The sequence below is a fragment of the Cavia porcellus genome, unplaced genomic scaffold (genome assembly GCF_034190915.1).
Source record: "Cavia porcellus strain 051 isolate PalLab524CR breed Dunkin Hartley unplaced genomic scaffold, mCavPor4.1 scaffold_9, whole genome shotgun sequence".
Lineage (NCBI taxonomy): Eukaryota > Metazoa > Chordata > Mammalia > Rodentia > Caviidae > Cavia > Cavia porcellus.
Genome location: NW_026947492.1, coordinates 10073353 through 10092952, shown reverse-complemented (window position 1 = coordinate 10092952; position 19600 = coordinate 10073353). Strand labels below are relative to the sequence as shown.

General features: G+C 43.1%; 1 long non-coding RNA gene across 1 annotated transcript in view; it reads left to right on the top strand.

Annotated features, from left to right (window-relative positions):
* The window catches only part of LOC134477620 (uncharacterized), a 29175-nt gene that overhangs the window by 629 nt on the left and 8946 nt on the right, over positions 1 to 19600 (top strand). Inside the window, exons 2-7 of the long non-coding RNA XR_010049660.1 lie at positions 1680 to 1799; positions 2454 to 8735; positions 8823 to 9028; positions 9223 to 9287; positions 10647 to 10716; positions 19111 to 19232. This is a non-coding gene — a long non-coding RNA (uncharacterized LOC134477620). The remainder of the gene's footprint in view (positions 1 to 1679; positions 1800 to 2453; positions 8736 to 8822; positions 9029 to 9222; positions 9288 to 10646; positions 10717 to 19110; positions 19233 to 19600) is intronic.

Below are 19600 nucleotides of genomic sequence, written 5' to 3'. Positions count from 1 at the left end.
ATAGCTCATTTTCTACCCGGCCTGTTTTCTCGTCTTGGAAGAGTTCTTAATGAAACAAATTAATGAGTTGCATGAGTTGAGAGAGTCAGGGAGAGAGCAGGGCTGGGAGGAGAAGGGACAGATCAGGATGGAGTGCTGTGCAGGACAGAGGGGTGCAATGAGCCCAGGAAATCTATACCCAGAACTGGGTGGACATCTTGCTCCCATGGCCATGCTGGAACATTCTTTGGGCATATTTGGAGCTATAGAGAATTCCAATATCTCATTTTCACTTCCCTTCATCTGGGTCTTTTGGAGCCTGCTTCTAAAGTGGCACCAGTGGAGGAAGGGTAGGCATCCAAGAGGGCAGGAAATTGTGCGTGTGTGGTAACAAGCACAATTTGCAGTTTTCTGTCCTTGGACTAGCAATTAGGGAAGTTCCAGGCCTTGTGATCACTGTGTCAGGGCCACACATGGCAAAGAGAGACACCCAGAGGGAACTGACCCTGAGAAAGAGAAAGAAGGAAGCTTCTCAAGGAAACTGGATAGTCCTTGGGTGGAGGAGAATTTCAAGTGCAAAATTTAGTGCCTTCCAAAGGGTAGATTGGGGCTGCTAGGCCTGGCCCCAGCCCTAGGAGGAGCCTCTGATTGTTGTCTGCAGGACCCAATTGATGTCCACATCTCTTCACTATCCATCTGTCTGACTCCCTCCTGGCTGGGAATTAAAGAGCTTAAAAGTGAAAGACCCCTTTCAAAGTTCCCCTCTTCTCTGGACAGGGCCTCAGACTATCCTTGGGGCATCATTGTGGGTTAGCATTACCCATACCATACTTTTCCAATGAAATTATGTACTTCAGCATAATGGTAGCTGGCTGTGTGTCTCAGTAGCTATGTCTACGAGAGACAAAGCAATCTTGGTGTGCACCCACTTGGTATGCTGAATGGCAAGGGGCAGACACCTGTGCAAAAGTGTCAAGTTGAAATTTATAACCACATAATGGTCCATGTAGCATTTTTGCATATGTATCCTGAGTATAGTGGGTGGAGGTGCACTCATGCTATCCTTCTGTTCTGCAAATGTCTAATTTGCCGTAATGGAATCCAGATGTGGCTCAGGGCAGCTATGCATGGATAGAACAGGAACCAATCTGTGCATCCATTCACTTGGCAGAAGAATGGCAGGGTATGTATAGGAGCTCAAAAGAAGCAACTAGTGAGTTTTGTCCATTAAACGCTCATTGTTGAATTTTTTGCATTTAGGATTTGCTTTTTTAAACAAAGTTCTCTTTTGATTTTTCCTGTAGAAGTAGCCCAGCTCAGTACAATGGCACATGAAAAACCTGGTTGCTGTAGCTTTAGGCAGTATATGCCAAAAAAGAGTCTTCCAAGTATGATATAAAAATACATGCCCTGCTAGATGCAAAGACATGTTCTTTCAATTTAGAAATTTATGCTGAAACTCAGCCCCCAGGTCTTTATATGCATAGTAACGAATCAGTTGATGCTGAGAACAGACTTGTTGTTCCCAAACTAATCAGAGTGTGACACTGGGTAACTGGCTTACTGGTTTCCAGTTGTTGTATTTACTAACAGCACAAGGTGACCGGGTAAGAACTGTATGCAAGAACAAAGCAGAAATTCCCAAGCACATGTTACAACTTCAAAACAGAGAATTGTATGGTACAATCTTTAAATTTCAGAAAAATATAACAGTGGCCTCTTACATGGCAAAGAAAAACGAACTGGTACTGCTGACGTCAACACTGCACCCCGATGGAAAGATTGACAGCAAAACCTCCTCCAAACTGAAGACCGAGATGGTAATTTTTTACAAAAATCCAAAGGTGAAGTAGTTGTTGGTGGTGAGTTATTCAGCAACTGTGGTGTCACTGGCAACACAAAGCGCTGGCTAATGGTTGTGTTTTACTTGATCCTAAACATATGTGGCATGAATAGTTTGATAGTTTACAAGGAAAATAACAAGTACAAAATATCTTAGAGAAATTTTCTTAGAGGACTGGTGCTGGAATTCATGAGAAATCTTTTACAAGTACAAAGAGCAAAGGTTTCTGCCCTGGGAACTACACAAAAAATTTGTGGAACACAATGGTGAGCTTACAGGTGAACAGGCAGGCACAGCATCATAAAGACCTAAAACAACTGGAGGATGACAGAAAGATGTCATTTGTGCCCTAAAAAAAGTACAGAAAAGCAAAACTCACGTGCTATGAGTGTGAGCCATACTTGTGCATGGAACATGCCATTTTCACGTGTGGAGGCTGCCTGGGGTGTGACAGTTGAAGCAAAGCTTGGTTTGGTGGTAGACTTTTGTTTCACATAGGTGTTTATTTCTGATGTTAGTTTTTAGGTTTTGTGAGCAAGAATACAGCTGATGTAAAAATGTTGATGTCTATTCTGAGCACTCACTACCTATTTGGTATTTTATTTAATTGATACCTTATTTTCCTGCTAAGCACATTGTACCATAGAGTCAGAAGCTCTTGGAGAAACAGGAGACCAATGAAATGTCAAGTGTGTCCTATGAAAAAGACAGGAAAGCTAAGCAGTCAGCGCAAGCGATGTGTGTACACAGTATGTACAATTGGTAAGTGTGAAGACTGCGTTGGGTGTGACAGTGGAAGCAAAGATTATTTTCGTTCTAGAGCTCTGTTGGTATTTTCACTATAGTTCGTGTAGAAATTTATTTCTGTTAGTTTTTAGACCTTGTGAACAAAAAAACAGTTAATGTTGAAAATTCTGATGCTTTTTTCATAAGCAACAAATATTAAAAATTCAATGCTTTTTTAGATTTTTTTCTGTTAGTCATTTAATATAAATTGAAACTCAAAATTAAAATTAATAATTCAACAATAGAAACGTTTATATTAGAAGAATAGCTGTGGGTTTTGTACACCCTTCAGAATGTTCCTTTAAAATTGCCATGATACCCCAAAGGAAGAAATTTCTGACACCTCAGTTACCTACTGAGAAGCATCCTGTGAGAAGCATCCTCGAAGGATTTAGGGCAGGAAATGGACCAGGCTGATTTGCTTTTTAAATAGGAGAGGAAACAAAATACCTGGTGGCAGGTAGCTATGGTGACTCACCTATTTAGTGGCTGAACTGAGACCCTGCTTTCCAGGTTGAAGTTTAGCCCTTCTCAAAGCTTATAGATCGGTGAAGGTTTTGAAGCTGTTAGGCCCATCAGTTAGAAAGGGGCGGAACTACTCCTCCCAGGTAAGAGGCCTGTCTTACTAATTCCTTTGAACCGGCAGAGCTTGAGCTAAGGGCCCTCTGACCCCTGCAGCCTTCTCAGGATACTGCTGTTCTTGGCCAGTGCCCAGGGTGGAAGGGCCTGCTGGCCTTGAAAATAGGAAATCTAGTTCTAGCTCCAGCTCAGCTCCTGCTATTTCTGTACCCTTTGACCAGTTCCTTGACTTCTCTTAGCCATCAGGAAGGTTGCGATCATTGTAACCTTGCTGGGTTGTTGGAAGACCAGACAGATGCAGAAAACTTCTGGCAACTGATAAAGGCCTCTGCAATGAAAAGACATGTGATCGGTAGAAATATCCAGCAGGAAGTGCCTCGTTCTATCTAGAAGGAGCCGCTCCTTCTCCCATTGCCTGGGTTTTAGCCTCTCTCTGGACTGTTCCATGTGCTGAAATCCTCTGTGACAACCCAGGATTACCTGGGCCTTTGATTGTTCTTGGGACATTTCCCTCCACCAGAATGATTTTTTATCTTAGCAGAAAGGATATGGATCTAGTCTGCTATCGTTGCTTCATGAACTTGGGGTGCAAGAGGTTAAGGACAGAACATAAATAAAATTATCATGGGTCATTTTGACAAATGTGCCATGCCTGCCATCCCTCTGTGGCAGCCTTGACTTCTCCAGTTTTTAAGGGTGTTATTTCCCCTTGCTTCTAAAATAACAACAGTCTGAACACCCATCCTGCAAATACAGGAAGTCCATCTGTTGTTGGGTTTTTACTCCCAGAGTGATTCTGGCAGAGTCCTAGCTCGTCTATTAGTGGTTCATGACAGTTGATATTACTGAGCTAAACCTGCAACACTTCAGTCTGAGGTACTGCATTAGATCAAGTATAAATACCCAGGACTTCTTCTAGAACCATAGGCATATACTTGCTTATCTGGACCTGACTGAGAGAGCCCCACCCAGAGCTGTGTGGGTGTCGGGGTGCTCTGTCCTAAAAACAGATCCCCGTGGTTACTCTGCAGTGCAGAAATTGCTTGCAGCTGTGCAGCTTGAAGGCTTTCAAGGTCTCTGTTGTCCCCCACTTCTGATAGCAGCAGCTGTGCTCAGTTGGAAACCCAAGAGTGTGGTTCAAGCTCTGTCTCTCTGTTGTTTGTAACTTGGGGCAAGTCATGAACTTCCAAGGCCTCAGATTTCTTAGCTCTAAACTGAACATAGTACTGCTTCTTCTGAAACATTAGGGTTGTTGAAAGGATTAATGTGAGAAAATATTTGTTAAGAATCCTTTCCAGGCACAGTGGGATTCAAACATGCGTCAGATCCTGGCCTTACCAGGCTCATTGTTTTAGGGGATCTGGATAGGTAACTGACAATAAATAACTTTACTATGGATGTGAGAAGGCCCAGTTTATACAATTGTACACATGCAAGGAATTTATTCTACAGTTGCTGTTTTCCCCGTATATTGCGTCTCCCTGCTGCTTACTATGGACCACATTTTTCTCCAGGAGCTCACATCTGGAAGCTTCTCTCTGTCCTCCAGGCCCCTCACAGAATCCTGGAGTCCTCTTTGGAAGGCCAACGCATCTACCCTCTTGCACTGCTCCAACACGCTTCTCAAATAGTACCATATTTTGTTTGTCGCAGAATTAATGACAGACACAAGAAATAGTAACTGAGGTCAGCCAGGGGCGGTGCACGCGGGGTGTAGGCGTGTGCCCAGCCCAAGAGTGCATGGGAGGAGGGCAGGGAAGAGGGAACTCTGCAGTTCTAGGGTGAAGCTGACAGTCTTATCATTTATAAGAAAATGAAAGCCAGAGAGGAAGAGCTGTCTCAAGACAATGGCAGGTTCACACCTCACCCCCAGATTCATTCTGTGGCCATCTGACCTTTGGGGACATAGGAACAAGTCAGCCAACGCTCTTCTCACCTTTCCCCAAACTCTGAAACGAGCCAACATCTGGGTGGCTGACTGGGGCGTGATCCCACTAGTGTCTCGGGTGGCCGGTAGCCAGCCCCCTTTGTGTCTGCACACATCTGCCTCTCGGTCCCAGCCTCCTTTTATCTCAGCGTGCCAGAGGAGCTCAGGTGGAAAACTACCAGGATCCGTGAAAGAAAACCAGTATTTCTTCTGCCCATCTTTAAAGTTCTTGCATTTCATTAGGTCATTTTTATACTTTTTAAAACTTTAACAATGTTGCTTGTTCAAAACTCATAAAACTTAACAAATATTCACAAATATATAGAATTTTTATAGCCATTCTGGCAGCTATAAAACAGGTGACTCCTGTTTAATGTTATAAATTGGAGAAATTCTAAAGCTCATTTTGGAGGGTTGAAGTCAATAAATGCTCTGGGATTCATGAAATTCTTAGGGTCACTGCCTGTACCACTTTTGAAGGTTTTCCATGTGATTAGTGGGTGCTTGTCCAGCCTTTGGTTCTGGGACGTTCTCCTCGAATACACACTAAATGAGATGCTTCTTCCGGCTCCTGGTCCCAGTCTCTTGCTGAATATCATGTTTTTGCACCTTGAGACTCTCTTCCCTTCCCTCTTCTACTTAATTATTCTCAGCCCAATGTAGTCCTCCTGTATTAAACTACAGGTCAGCAATGCAGATCTTCTGAGGTCCCAATTTGATAACAAAGTCCACCGTGGCTACATAGGCCTGGTGGCCCTTCTCTCTCGTGAGTCCACAGCTCATATCAGCAAGCATCAGGTTATATAATACAGGTTAGGTACCTGGTGCAACCTAGAAAGCACATATTCCTCCCTCAGGATGTTTAGTTTGAAGATGGGAGAAGGGAAATCTGACATGAACTATCATGCTAGGTATTTTGCTATCCTCTATGGATTCTTCTTTGTTTATTTTACAGGAGAGGAAACTGAGTTTCAGAGGTCATAGGATTTTCCCAAGGTTACTCAGTTACTGATGTGATGGTTTGGGGGTTTTTTTTTGTTTATCCAGCACCAGGGATTGGACCCGAGGAGTGCTGAACTACGGTATGTCTCCAGCTCATTCATTTATTTATATTTTTAAACTTTGAAGCACAGTCTCACAAAGTTGCCCACACTGGTCTCATACTTGTGATTCCCCTGCTTCAGCCTCCCAGCTAGCTGGGATTACAGGTGTGCACTGCTTTGCCCAGATGAGCGGTGGTTTTTAAGCCTTGGCTGGTCTGACTCCACTCCATTCCTCCTCCTCTCAGCTTTCATCTGTGTCTTCCACCGACAAAGAGCAGTGGCAGCTGGGGGCCAGTTGGCAGGCAGACAGGGAAAGAACCAGCTCTGGGTGTTGCGGTGCCTCCTTCTTGCTAGAAGAAGCTCAGACCTCAAGGCAGCGAGAGACCTGTGAGTGTGGAAATGACTGGAAGCCATAAGAAAGGGCCTGGCAGGGTTTGCAGGTGGCAGGCTGCCAGCTTCTGAAACAGAGAGACTTTATCGTCCTGCTCCCCAGGGCTCCTCCCAGTGCCCCCGTTCTAACCAGAGAAAGATCCCCAATCAAGAACTGTTACTCTTTACCAGCCATCAGTTATCTACCACGGTCCAGGCTTCATTCTAGGAAGACAAAACAGACTTCTGCCCAGGGGAGTGTTAATTGTAGTTGGCTGGAACAGACATCAGTAATGACAAAATAAACACAGAGCGTGTCAGAATGAGAAGTGCTGCAGAAGACAGTAAAGCAGGGCAGGGGCACAGGGCGTCAGAAGGAGGAGCTGTAATGAAAGAGGATAGAGGACAAAGTCTAAGTAGTATTTGAGGAAGGATATGAAGGAGGAAGGAGTGAGGCTTGCAGATCTCCAGATGGAGACCATTATGACAGAACAACAGCAAGTGCAAAGGCCCTGGGGTAGGAGCATGCCAGGCACATTTCAGGGGTAGCAAGTCCAGCGTAGGACTGGAGACCAGTAAATGAGGCTCACCTGGCTATAGGTCAGTTCCTTCAAGGGAATAATGGCTAGTGGCTCACAGAAAGACAGGGGACTTAAAACTGTCACTCCTCCACTTCCCCTGGAGAATATTCACTGGCAAAGTGAGGGAAGCATGGACATGGGGCTTCTTGCTTCAGTTTGGGTTCTCACCTCAGCATCTCCATAAATTCCCCTCTTCCTCACTGTGAGCTCATAGCCCGGCTCTTTCCCTCTTCTCCTTTATTCTCCTCTTCCATTTTTCCGTTTCAGATGCTTTCTTCTCCCCCACATCTGAAGTGTCTGGGGTCAGACCATGGACACTGGAGAGGAGGGTGAGGGTTGGGGAGGAGATAAGTCAAGGTGAATTTGTTTCCTGTGCTGCTGTGACAGAGGACCACAAACTGGGTGGGCTCACAGGTAGGGAGGCTGCAAGTCTGAATCAGCTTCACTGGACCGAAAGCAAGGGCTGGCAGGCCGCACGCCCTCTGGAACCCCTAGGGGACAGCCCAGGCCTGGCCTCTGTGTCTCGCAGATTCATTTTCTCTCTCTCTCTCTCTCTCTCTCTCTCTCTCTCTCTCTCTCTCTGTCTGTCTCTCTCTCTGGTAACATCCATTTTCTAAGAGCTTAATTGTGATTGCATTCTGGGCTCACCTGTAAGGATGCGGGAACAACCGTCCCATCTCAAGAGTCTAAATTTAATCACAGCTGCAAAGACCCTGTTTTTTGGTACATCTTTTTTTTTTGTACTGGGGATCGAACTCACAACTGTGTGCATGCAAGGCAGGCACTTATGCCGCTGAGCTAAATCCCCAGCCCTGAAGACCCTGTTTTTATAGAAGGTAACATTCACCGATTCAGAGAATTTGGATGTGAGTATTTAGGATGCAGGGTACTTTGGTGCTACTATTGAAGTTGGTCAAATTTCAATGGCCATCTCCATGTGTATTTAGTCATGCATTTACTCCACATATATTTTTATTTAATGAAGTTTATTGGTGCAATTTAAGTATACATAATGATCCCACTCAATATAGAGAACTGGTAGCTGTACCTGGCATGTCTTGATTACTCTTTATTGAGCATTAACTCAATACCAAGCAATGCCAAGACACTGGGAGTGCTCTGGAAGGAAAGCAGAGCCCTTCTGAGCTTACAGATGCAAAGTGGCACTGTGGTGGGAGATAGGAGAGCCTGGATGTAATCAGGCTTTCCATGGGGAGGAAGGCCCAGGGGAGCTTCCACGAGCAGATTCTCCTGACCTGGGATCTGAGGAATGGATTGGGGTCTCCAGGCAAAGAGGGAGGGGAAAAGGTTGCAGGCGGAAGAGCCTGGTGGCCAAACTGGAGCAGGACTAGCAGCGGCAGTTGTGCAGGATTTGAGGAGACTCAGTGTCAGGAGCTGTATGGGGATAAGCACGGAGTGCTCCCCTTCTCCAGCACCTGACCATAACTGTGTCTTCCCCACTCACGATTCAGGCCTGTCCTTCAATTCCCTGCCTACTGCGGGAGGTAGTTTAGCAAGGAAACCCCGCTGGTTCAGTGCTGGGGCCAACTTTGGTCAGCAGCAACTTCTTCAGAGCTTCACGTGTGACTGACGTGGTTTGGGGATTAAAAGGATGAGGATAAGCAAAGGTCAGTATTCTGGTTCCTGAGACGAGGGACAGTGGTGGACGGAAAACCACAGTGCCTTTGAGTTATCTGAATAATCTGCCAACTTAGGTTGAATCTCATTTCTGCTACTGCTGGATAAATACTACACCATCTCATGGCAACGCTGGGCCTCTCCTTGGCTGTTTCTCTTGGGGAGAAGATTTCACCTCTTTATGCCTGAGCCGTTTTCCAGGAGCATCTAACTCCTGGACATTTCCTACTGAACAGTGCAAGCCTCAGAGAACTGTGTGTCTTGGTGGCAGCAGGGTACTGAGGTAGGTGCCTCCCTGCCCTGAATGCCGGCCTGCTTGTGGCATGCAGGGCTTGACCAGATGGGCTCCTGGGACACATGCCATTATGCCAGGGGGACTATGAATGGGACAGCACCCCAGGAGATGGGAGTCAGACGGAAGAGACACGTGTCCTTGGAGCATGGACACAGCCTGCCTTCTCTTCCCCTGTTCTGCAGAATATTCACATTGTCTTTGAAGAAACTTCCTTAACCAACTGGCCATTCTACTCTTGATGCTCCAGGTATGGGATCTGCTACTTTGACCAATCACTTTCATCTACATCTTTCTCTATTGGCCACTATCGTTTTGATGTCTTAAAGGAGAATGACTCTAGATTTTTCCATCAAGTCATCCTATATAAAAAAAATATGTTGAAAGTGGATTCAGATAGCCGCCCTACTGAACTGCTGGGTAAATCATTACCTCTCTAAGCCTCAGTGCTCACAGAAAGTTAGGGTGTATTTCTCCTCTCTGCCCTGCAAGAGGCTCAGCAGTGGTGGTCAGGAGGGGCAAAACCTTGAACACTGAGTGGCTGCACACTAATACTGGCCAAGCCTTCCACAGCAGTGGCCTCTCCTTCAGTGCTGCTGTGGGGTAAGACAAATCAGCAGTTCAGAGGTCAGGGTTGTTTTTCTTTTCCAACCATAGTTACTTTTGAGTCTCCAACTCCTTGTTTCTGACCTTGAACATCTAGGTGGGGGATTTTCCTCAGGGCCTAAAACAGGCTCCTAAATGTCTCAGATCCTTATAGGTGTGAAGTATTACTTTTGCCCTTAGCTGTTAAGGGCACTGTGTTTGAGTGCAGAAGCGCTGGACTGTACCTCCTTTGTGCTCCAGGGCAGTTATGAAAGCCAGGGTTGTGCAATTTGTATCTGACCTGCAGGCACCATGGAAAACGCAGGCCTGGATTCTGGGGTGGGCTGTAGAGAAAGTGAGCACCTGGTTTCTGTGTACAGAAGGGAGTACAGCAAAGTCCACCTAGCGACACAACACTAGGCAGACAAAGGGATTCATTTCAATTTTTAGGGCAAGGTGCACACATAGGAACACCATGGGCTCATTATTCAGAGCAATGCTCTGAGTCTCAATTTCTTTATGCACAAAGTGGGAGTAGTAGACCTCACTGCATAGGGGTAGTGCAGGGATCAAATTAAATAAGATACATGAAAGATATTTAGCACAGCACAAAGTACCAAGCGAGTGTTCAGCAAATGTCAGACACATGAAGATCCACTTCAGAAACTTACAATCAGTATCAGCCAAGGGTCCCAGATAGTCCTTCGACTGATATAGTGACAAACTGATATAGTTACAAAGCCCAAGCAGAAGAGACCAGTTTCCCACATAGAAGAATTTCATACAGCTTATGTAGATACCTGCTTTTGGTGGTGGTGGGGAGGAAGTGTGTGCCAGCTTTCCAGACAGTACAGTATAGAAAGGAGGAAACAGAGAACTCTCCAGTGGAGAAGCTTCAAACGCTAACCCAGCCAGATAAGCAAGATGAAAACCAACTGAGTTAAGTCCTGTTGATAGTAGACACCCTTGGTAGATGTGACGTCAGTGGTGCTTCACCTTGGTGGACTTTCTCACCAAAACACAGGATCCCAGCCACAGAGGAGCCAGATCTCCATCAAGAGAAGTCCCGCAAATCCCTGGCTAACAAGCCACAGGTAAGACAAACTGACGCGGTCAAGAGCAGAGGAAGGAGACCCAGCAGTGAATGTAACACGATTACCCTGAGGGGACCCTGAAACAGAAAAGCATTCCAGGTTAAAGTTAGGAAATTTGCGGAAAATATGGATTTTAGTTCATTATGTCAATATTGCTTTATTAATCACAGTAGATGTACCACATTGATAGGTTAGGGGAAGTTGGATAGAGGGTATAAGTGAACTCTAGGCTAGGTTCTCAGTTTTTGTAAGTCTAAACTCTAAAGTATGCATATATGTGCACAGAAACATATCTGTGTCATCTGTTCTCAAAAAGAGAAAGGAAATATGGGGAAAAGCTGATGAATTTATGTAAAATCTAAAGAGTTTTGTGTAATGTTCTTGCAACCTTAGATATTTGAAATTGTTTTCACAAAAGTTACATAACTGGCCAAAACCAGAAACTCAGGTGTTTCGAAGCCACCAAGAGAACAAACAAGGGGCAGTCATGCTTCTTTATGAAGCCAAACTCACCCTGGTGCACAGACTCAGGAACCTAGCATGTGTCTTAGAGTCCTAGGTGGCGGCCAGATGGCCAGAAGGAAGGCTCTCAGGAAGGAGGGAGCCACTTTTAATCGACTCCTGTATTTTGGACATACAGAGCGAAGCTCCAGGGACCCCAACAGAGAGCTGGAGGAAGAGATTCAGCGTCTTAATGAATGTCGGAATATTCCAGTTTTCATTTATCTCTCTTGGGCAGGGGACTGGAGACAGGGTCCTGCTCTGTAGTTCAGGCTGGCCTTGAACTCACTGTGTAGCCCACACTGACCCTAACCTCACGGCAATCCTCTGCCTCAGCCTCCTGAGTGCTTGGGTTTGGGCATGTGACACTCTTCTTGGGTACACATTTTTGTTAAATTGCTTTTTGGAGATTTTCTCTGCATTGTCAAAATTACTGGAATAATATTCAAAACATTAGCTTTATTATTTTATATTTTTTGAAGAAATGGTAGCAATGTTGCCTTTTAAATTCTTAATATCAATAATCTATGATTTCTTTCTTTTTTTAAAAAAAAGAATTTTAATCAAATTTATTAATCTTTTAAGAAAACCAACTTTTGGATTTTAAAATTCTGTTTCCTATTCATAAATTTCTACTCTTCACCATATTCTGCTTTCTTTAGGTCTGACTATTTTGTGATTTTTTTTTTTTTTTTTGAGACAAGGTCTTGCTATGTATACTAAACTGACCTTGAACACACTGTAGAGCCCAGGCTGGCCTCTATCTCATGAAGATCCTCCTGTCTTAGCCTCCTGAGTGCAGAGATACAGGCATGTGGCACTATGCACTATGGTTTAATGCTTTTCTCTTTTTTTATCATATGGAGATGACAGATTATTGGTTTTTAGCTTTTCTTTATTTCTAATTTATGTATGTCAGGTTATAAATTTCCCTTCAGTATGGTTTTGGTTACATCTCACAAGTTTAGTTATATCTATCACTTGGTTAAAAAAATGTTTATTATTAAAAATATGTTTATTATTATTTCTTGGATCATGTAGCAGTAAATTGTTTCCTAAGATGTTGAATAATATCTGATTGTCTCATTTTTTAAATTTGTAGAACATCCTCTGAATGATTTAAATTTGTGAGTCACCCAGACTTGATTTATGGTCTAGCATATAGTTAATTTTGATTGATATGTGATTTTTTTTCCTTTTTTGACATTTGATATTTCTTGATGCTGTTGTAAATGGCTTTGTCTTACAGATTTCTGTGTCTGATTATTCCTTGCTAATATGTAAAAATATAACAGATGTGTGTATATAGATATTGCAACCTCTTACCTTGCATGTTATTACATACTATGCTAGTAGCTTTTGCACAATCTATCAGGTTTTCTACCCGAGCATTATGCTGCCTGAAAATAAGATCAGCTTCATTCTTCCTGTCCAAACTAGAAACATTTCATTTCTTTTTTCTTGATGGGTCTTCCTGGCTAGAACCTTCAGCAAAAAATTAGGGTTAGGTGAGAGGGGACATCCTTGCCCGGTTTCTGCCTTGAGACCCCCACTCTTCTGCTATGAAGGTAATGATAGTGGTAGGGGTTTTTTTGGGTTGAGGGTTAAAAAAATTACACTGAAGAAATTCTCACCTATTCCTAGTTTTCTGAGACTGTTTGTCAGGAATGGTTATTAAATTCTATCGGGTGCTTTTTCTCTCTCCATTGAGATGACTGTTCATTTTTCTGTTTTTAGTTTGTTAATGTCAGTTACACGGAGGGATTTTCAAATGTTAAATTAACTCTGCAGCCCTGGGATAAACCTCACTTGATCGTGATGGGTTTTCTTTTTAAATACATTATTGGATTCTACTTGCTAAAACTTGTTTAAAATTTTTGTATCTATGTTTATTCATGAGAGATATTGGCCTTTGGTTTTGTTTCCCATAAATGTCTCTGGTTTCAGTATCAGTGTCATGCTGGCCTCATACAATGAGCTGGGAAATATTCCTGACTTGTCCATTTTCGGGGGAGAGTTTATGTAGGATTTACATGAGTTCTTCCTTGCATATTTTGTGAAATTCACCGGTGAGGCCACCCGGGCCTGCAGGTTTTCTTTGTGGGAAGGGTTTCCATTGCAATTTCAAATGCCAGAGTGGATAAAGGGCCCCTCAGTTTGTCTGCCTGTCTTTGATTGAGCATGGTAATTTCTGGTTTTCATAAATTAGCCTACTTCCCCCACGTTTCCAAATTTTCTGACATAAAATTATTCACAAGATTGTGTTACTATTTTAATATTTGTAAAAGCTATTGAGTGATATAATTTTATTGATCCTGACGTGATGTATATCTTCTCTCTTTTTATCCTGATCAACCTGCTAGAGGTTCATTAATGTTATTGACCTCATAGAACCAGTTCTGGTGTCATCAACTTTATTATTCTTTTTTTTATTTTATATTTTATTAATTTCTATGTCAATATCTGTTGCTTTCTTTTTCTGCTTGCTTAGGTTTTAATTTTCTCTTTTTTCCAGCTTCTTAAAAGTGGAAGATGAGCTCACTCACTTGACGTTTATTTTCTAGTACCCTCACTTCGTGCTGGCTGCAAGTTCCTCTTTTGCACTGTCTTGTAGCATTCCACACTTTCACATATGTCGTGTTTTCATTCTCGTTCAGATAAAAATACTTCATAATTTCCCTTTCAATTTCTTACTTGGCCAGAAGTTATTTGGAAGTACGTATAAGATTCAGTTTCCAGACATTTGGGGGACTTTCTGGATGTCACAGCTTAAATCTAAGATGCACTCCCGAATGTGATGTGTGGGGCTTTTGGACTCATTCATTGATGCGGTCATAACTGATGTGCCCTTAGGAGCTGGGTCACAGGGGCATGACCTAGAAGGGTGTATTCTGGTCCCCAGCCACTCCCTTTTTTCTCTCTGCTTCCTGGCTAACTTGGATTGAGCAGCTTTCCTCTATTTCTGTCTTGCAGGCTATCAACCATAGACTGGATCCTTTAAAACTGTAAGACATGGCCAGGTGTGGTGGCTCATGCCTGTAATCCCAGCACTCGGGAGGCTGAGACAGGAGGATCGCTGCGAGTTTGAGATCAGCCTGAGCTACAAAGTGAGCTCAAGGCCAGCCTGAGCTGCGTAGTGAGATGCTGTCTCAAAAAGACAAAAACAAAAACAAAAGCCAATTGTGAGACATACGTCTCCTTCTTTAAGTTTCCAGTGTCAAGTATTTTGTCCCAAAATACTTGGAAAAGGAAAATGACTAACACACTAGTTATCTTTCTAACATAAATTTCTAATTTAATTCTATTGTGATAGAGAACAGACCTTGAATGACTTAGATCCTTTGAAACTGATTTAGACTTGTGGCCCAGAATGTATTAAATCTTGGCGAATTCTCTATGTTCTCTTATAAAAAAAGCACATTTAGTTATTATTGAGAGGAATGTTATATAAATATCAATAAGATCAGGTTGATTGATAGTGCTACTCAAATGTACTATATTCTGGATTTTCCATCTTTGTGTTTTCATCATTTATTGAGAGTGAGATGCTGAAGTCTCTGAATATAACTCCATTTGTCCTGCTGCTTTATCAGCTTCTACTTTTTGTATTTTGAAGGTGCATAAATGTTGAGTTGCTATACACTGTTAATTGACTGCTTTACGAGATGATCTTCTCTATCTTTGATATTTTTGCTATAAAATCCGGGTTGTTTGGGGCTGGGGATTTAGCTCAGCGGCATAAGTGCCTGCCTTGCAAGCAGGCAGTCGTGAGTTCAATCCCCGGTACTGATAAAAATGAAAAAGACAAAAAAAAAAAAAAACAATCCGGGTTGTTTGATACTAACGTAGATATCCCAGTTTTCCCTTAATTAGTGTTAGGATGATCTTCCCATCAATTTACTTCTAACCTGTCTTTCTGTTTGTCTTTAAAATGAGTTTCTTATTGGGAATATGCAGGTGATTCTTGCTTTCCTATCCAATTGTGTCATCACTGCCTTTTTTTTTTTATCGGTACCGGGGATTGAACTCACGACTGCCTGCTTGCAAGGCAGGCGCTTATGCCGCTGAGCTAAATCCCCAGCCCCATCACTGCCTTTTAACTTGGATATTCAAACCCTTCACACGGAGTCTATCATGTTACTATCTCTTTTCCCTTGGTTTCATCGTTTCTGTATTCACTTTTCCTTTTCCTCTTTTCTTTGGATAAACTGAGTATCCCAATGTTTATTAGCTGTAACTCTCTCTTACTGGGTTTCATAGTGTTACATTTGGGTTTATCGAATCCCTCTTTAATTTATTACAGCCTACCTTCAAGAGATAGTACACTATTGGATGCACGGGGCAAGAACTTTACAATAACTCACTGGTATTTCTCCCCTCCCAGTCCTCCTTCTGTTTTACATGCATTCTAGACCGCATGGTACATGGTAGTTATTTTTGATCGAATGGACCATTATCTTGCAAAAATACTTCGATAAATTTAAGAACTCATGTATTGTCTAACATAGTTATTACTAGTTTGAGCATTTTTTATTCCTTTATGAAGATGCTGATTTTCCCCTAGTTTTGTCTTCCTGCCTGAACGGTTTTCTTTAACATTTCATGCAGTATGATTCTGCTGGTGAAAACTATCTAGCTCTTATGTTTCTGAAGCTATCTTTATTCTATCTTACATTTTTATTTTTTTTTATTTTTGTAGTAAGAAGATTTGAATGTAGACAAATGCTCTATATTGCGCTAGATCTCTAACCCTTTTATTTTTTACTTTGAGACAGTCTCATTAAGTTGCTCAGGCTGGATTTGAATTTGTGATTTTCCTGCCTCAGCTCAAGTACTGTGATGCAGGGTTGGGGATTTAGCTCAGTGGCATAAGCGCCTGCCTGGCAAGTACGAAGTCATGAGTTTGATCCCCAGTACCTAAATAAATAAATAAATAAAAATACTGTAATACACCATCATGCCCAGCTTTCTACCATTGTTTTTAAAGACAGCCTTTTTCTAGGCATAGAATCCTAGACTGACTATTTTGCTTCAGGATGCTGTTCCAGTCTACTGGCTTGCATTATTTCTGATGACAAATCTGCTGTCATCTTTATCTGAGTACTTAATATTTTAATGTTTAATATCTTAAAACTTCCTCTGAATATAGACATTCCAAACCGCATAGCACGGGCTCTGGCAGGGGCCCTCTGACTGCATCGGCCCAAACGGCAGCACGGCAGGATTACGTGTTTTGCCCTCCTTCAGCTTATGCTGAAACACAGGTCTTATCCAAAAGAGCGTTACATTGCTGTTACATTGTCTTTGCAATACTCAGTGCCATACCGTACATCATTTTGTGTGTGAAATTTTCCTCTCTTAAAGATTATTTCCTTATAGGAAATTTCTCAAACCTCACTATCAGGTCAAGTTTGAAGGTGTCCTGAAAGTCTTTATAAGCTAAGATGATACATCCCTGTAATCCCAACCACTTGGGAGGTTAGGACAAGAGGCTTGCAAGCTTGAGGCCAGCCTGGATGGTTTAGTGAGACGCTGTCTCTTAATAAAATTAGTGAAGGGGTGGGAATGTAGCTCAGCTGGGAAATGCTTGCTAAACATGAACAAGGACCTGGGTTCAGGCCTCAGTATTAAAACAGAAAACAAAAAAAAACAACACCTCCAAGGTCTTTGATGTACATGAAGACATGGGTTTTACTCCCTGTCCAGGCCCTCCCTCTGTAGCTCAGTTAGTGAGTTTGAGCTTTGCTGCTTTACTTGGAACAGCCACCTGAGGGACCTGACGCTTTCTGTGGCCAACCCCCAGAAAGGGCAGTTCTGCTCGTGGGTCACTGTCCAGCTCCTGAGTGGGTGACAGTCATCCTCTAGGAGGAGAGTCACATTCCTGGGAGCCACCCTGCCTCTTCATGTGTCTTTTGTCTCAGTACAGACTCATAGCTGCCTCCTGCAGCAGAAGGAGAGCACTTTGTAGAGAAGCAACACTTCCGATTCAGCTTTGCCCCTGAAAAGCTAGCATACATCCCAGAACGCATCGGTACCCAAAGCACAGCTGTCATATAGATGCGTATCTACTGTAGACCACTTCGCAGGGGAAACTGCTCCAACTGTGTGCGCATCTATTATCTGATTTAATACCAGAACAATCACGAGCAGTTGCCTTCATTATCTCTATTTTCACAGATGAGTAAATTGAGATTCAGAGATGGAGGAAACTTGCCTGAATACCCGGAAAAACCAACACTGGACTGCATAAAAGCACTTCATTGTCTTTGGAATACTCGGTGTTATACTGTTGTGGGGTGTGAAAATCACACCATTTTCAGAAAAGGCAGCCGGTGCTGTCTGTGCCAGAGTTAAAAGCAAACTTAAGAGTTTCAGAGGCAGGAACTGGGGGCTCCTGGGGGCTCAGACAGGGCTTCTCCCTCTTTCATGTGTGACTGTTGTCACGATCTCTATCTCAGCCTTTGTATCTGTCAGTGCCAGTGAGGTACACAGAGAATTGTAGCCGCTGTATTACAGCATTTCTCCAGGAGCAGGCTTGAGACCCACCTGCATCAGGACCTCAGTAACATGCTATTTCTAGAGCTACTACTAAATAGTATATCGTAAGGATTGAACCCAGAATCTGCATTTTAGCAATTGCATTGAGAAACATATAAGCACATGCTAAATCTCAAACCATTGTCTGAGAAAGAAGGGTCCCTGTCAGAGCTACAGACCCAGCAGAAGGGCTTGTAATCAGGCACAGGCGTTTGACACTCACAGTTGGGTTACCAAGAAGTCCTGGGGACTGTCCAGTTAGAGGGCCCTGGGCTACATGTGTCATGGTGCCACATCCTGAACACACAGAAATGCTCTATGCGATCATATGACCAAATCAACAGTCCCATCTCAAATGACATTTGTTAGAAGCAAGATGTCATCTGCTAATCGCCAACAAGACCACTAAAGAACAGACTAGGGAGGTGTTTCTGGGTTTGAAGTTCGAGTCTATTGGTTTGCTTGTTCTTGTTCATAGGAATGCTCTTTGGTCCTCCTAACTTCTGGATCAAATTCTGGGAGCAGAGATTTCAAGGGGAGAGAACGGGGAGGAGGCGGAGAGGAGGGCGGTAAAGGCACTTTGTAATTTATCAAGAGAGGAAGTAGGCAGGCCCCAAGTTTTATCAAGAAACACTGAAGAAAAATGTCAGCTGTGGTTTTGGGTGGTGGAAAAGGCTTGGGGGTTAATTGATTAATGTTTCCTCAGTTCTGTATTTTCAGATTTTCTTTAACAAACTGTACTTTAATATTTGACATTTATTGTGCCAGGCATTACTAAACACTTTATCCAATTATCAGTTCATTTTTACAACCCCCTATAATAAAGACAGTATTTTAAATTTCTTTTTATGTATTTTCTCAAGCTACATAGCCAGTAAGCAGCAGGAGTAGGTCCAACCCAAGCAATTTGATTTTAAGCCTGTGTGCACTCTCTGTCCCTGTCACACTAACATCCCGTTTCTCATGGGAAATGTGGTGAAAACATGCTGTCACATATTGATTCAGAGTTTCAGCTGGGCGAGGTCCATTTCAAACGGTGAAATGCCAACATTTGTCATGTACCTACGTGGAGCCAACTGGTTTATCTCTGTTAGCTCATTTAATCTTTATACCTGACCAGCATGGCAGCGGCTCCCCACACACGGCGCCCGAGCTGCCGAGAGCTGGCTGGGCCGAGATACACACAGTAGGTCTAAACACTGTATCTTAGATACTTCGTATTTTTTTAAAAGTATATAAATAGTCCTTTAACTTTTACAATTCATTTTATGTCATACTGTTTTTAATATCATGGGTTAAATAAAAATATGATTAATTTAATTTGTCTTGTTCCTTTAAAAACTCTTTGTAATACAGGTACTAAACTTTTAAAAAATCACCTATGTGGGCTGCGTTTATGGCTCATGTTATGCCTAGAAGACAAACGTTGTCTGCGCCAGATGGGGAAACCGAATGGTTGAATCATTTTCCGGCATCAGGTAGGTCGTAACACGGGAGTATTAGAGGCGGGGTCGCATCCAGGCCTCTGGCTACACCTGGCCACACCATTGTCCTTTGCGTTCTCCGAGGTCTCTAACCACACTAGTCAGACAAGTCCGTGTGCCTGACACAGCAGGGAAGAAGGAGTTCACGCCAGTCCCCTAAATTACAGGTGTGCATGGGCACACAGTGTGACACTCCAGTCACACTGCTGGGTACAGAGAGACAGAGCAGCAGTGACAGCTCACAGCACCCGCTGGGCACTATGCTCGTCCCTTTGTAGGCATCCCAGTATTTACCCCTTCTACCATCCCCACGACCTTGCAGTCAGTAGGGCCTGCTTACAGACAAGGGAACTGGAACATGA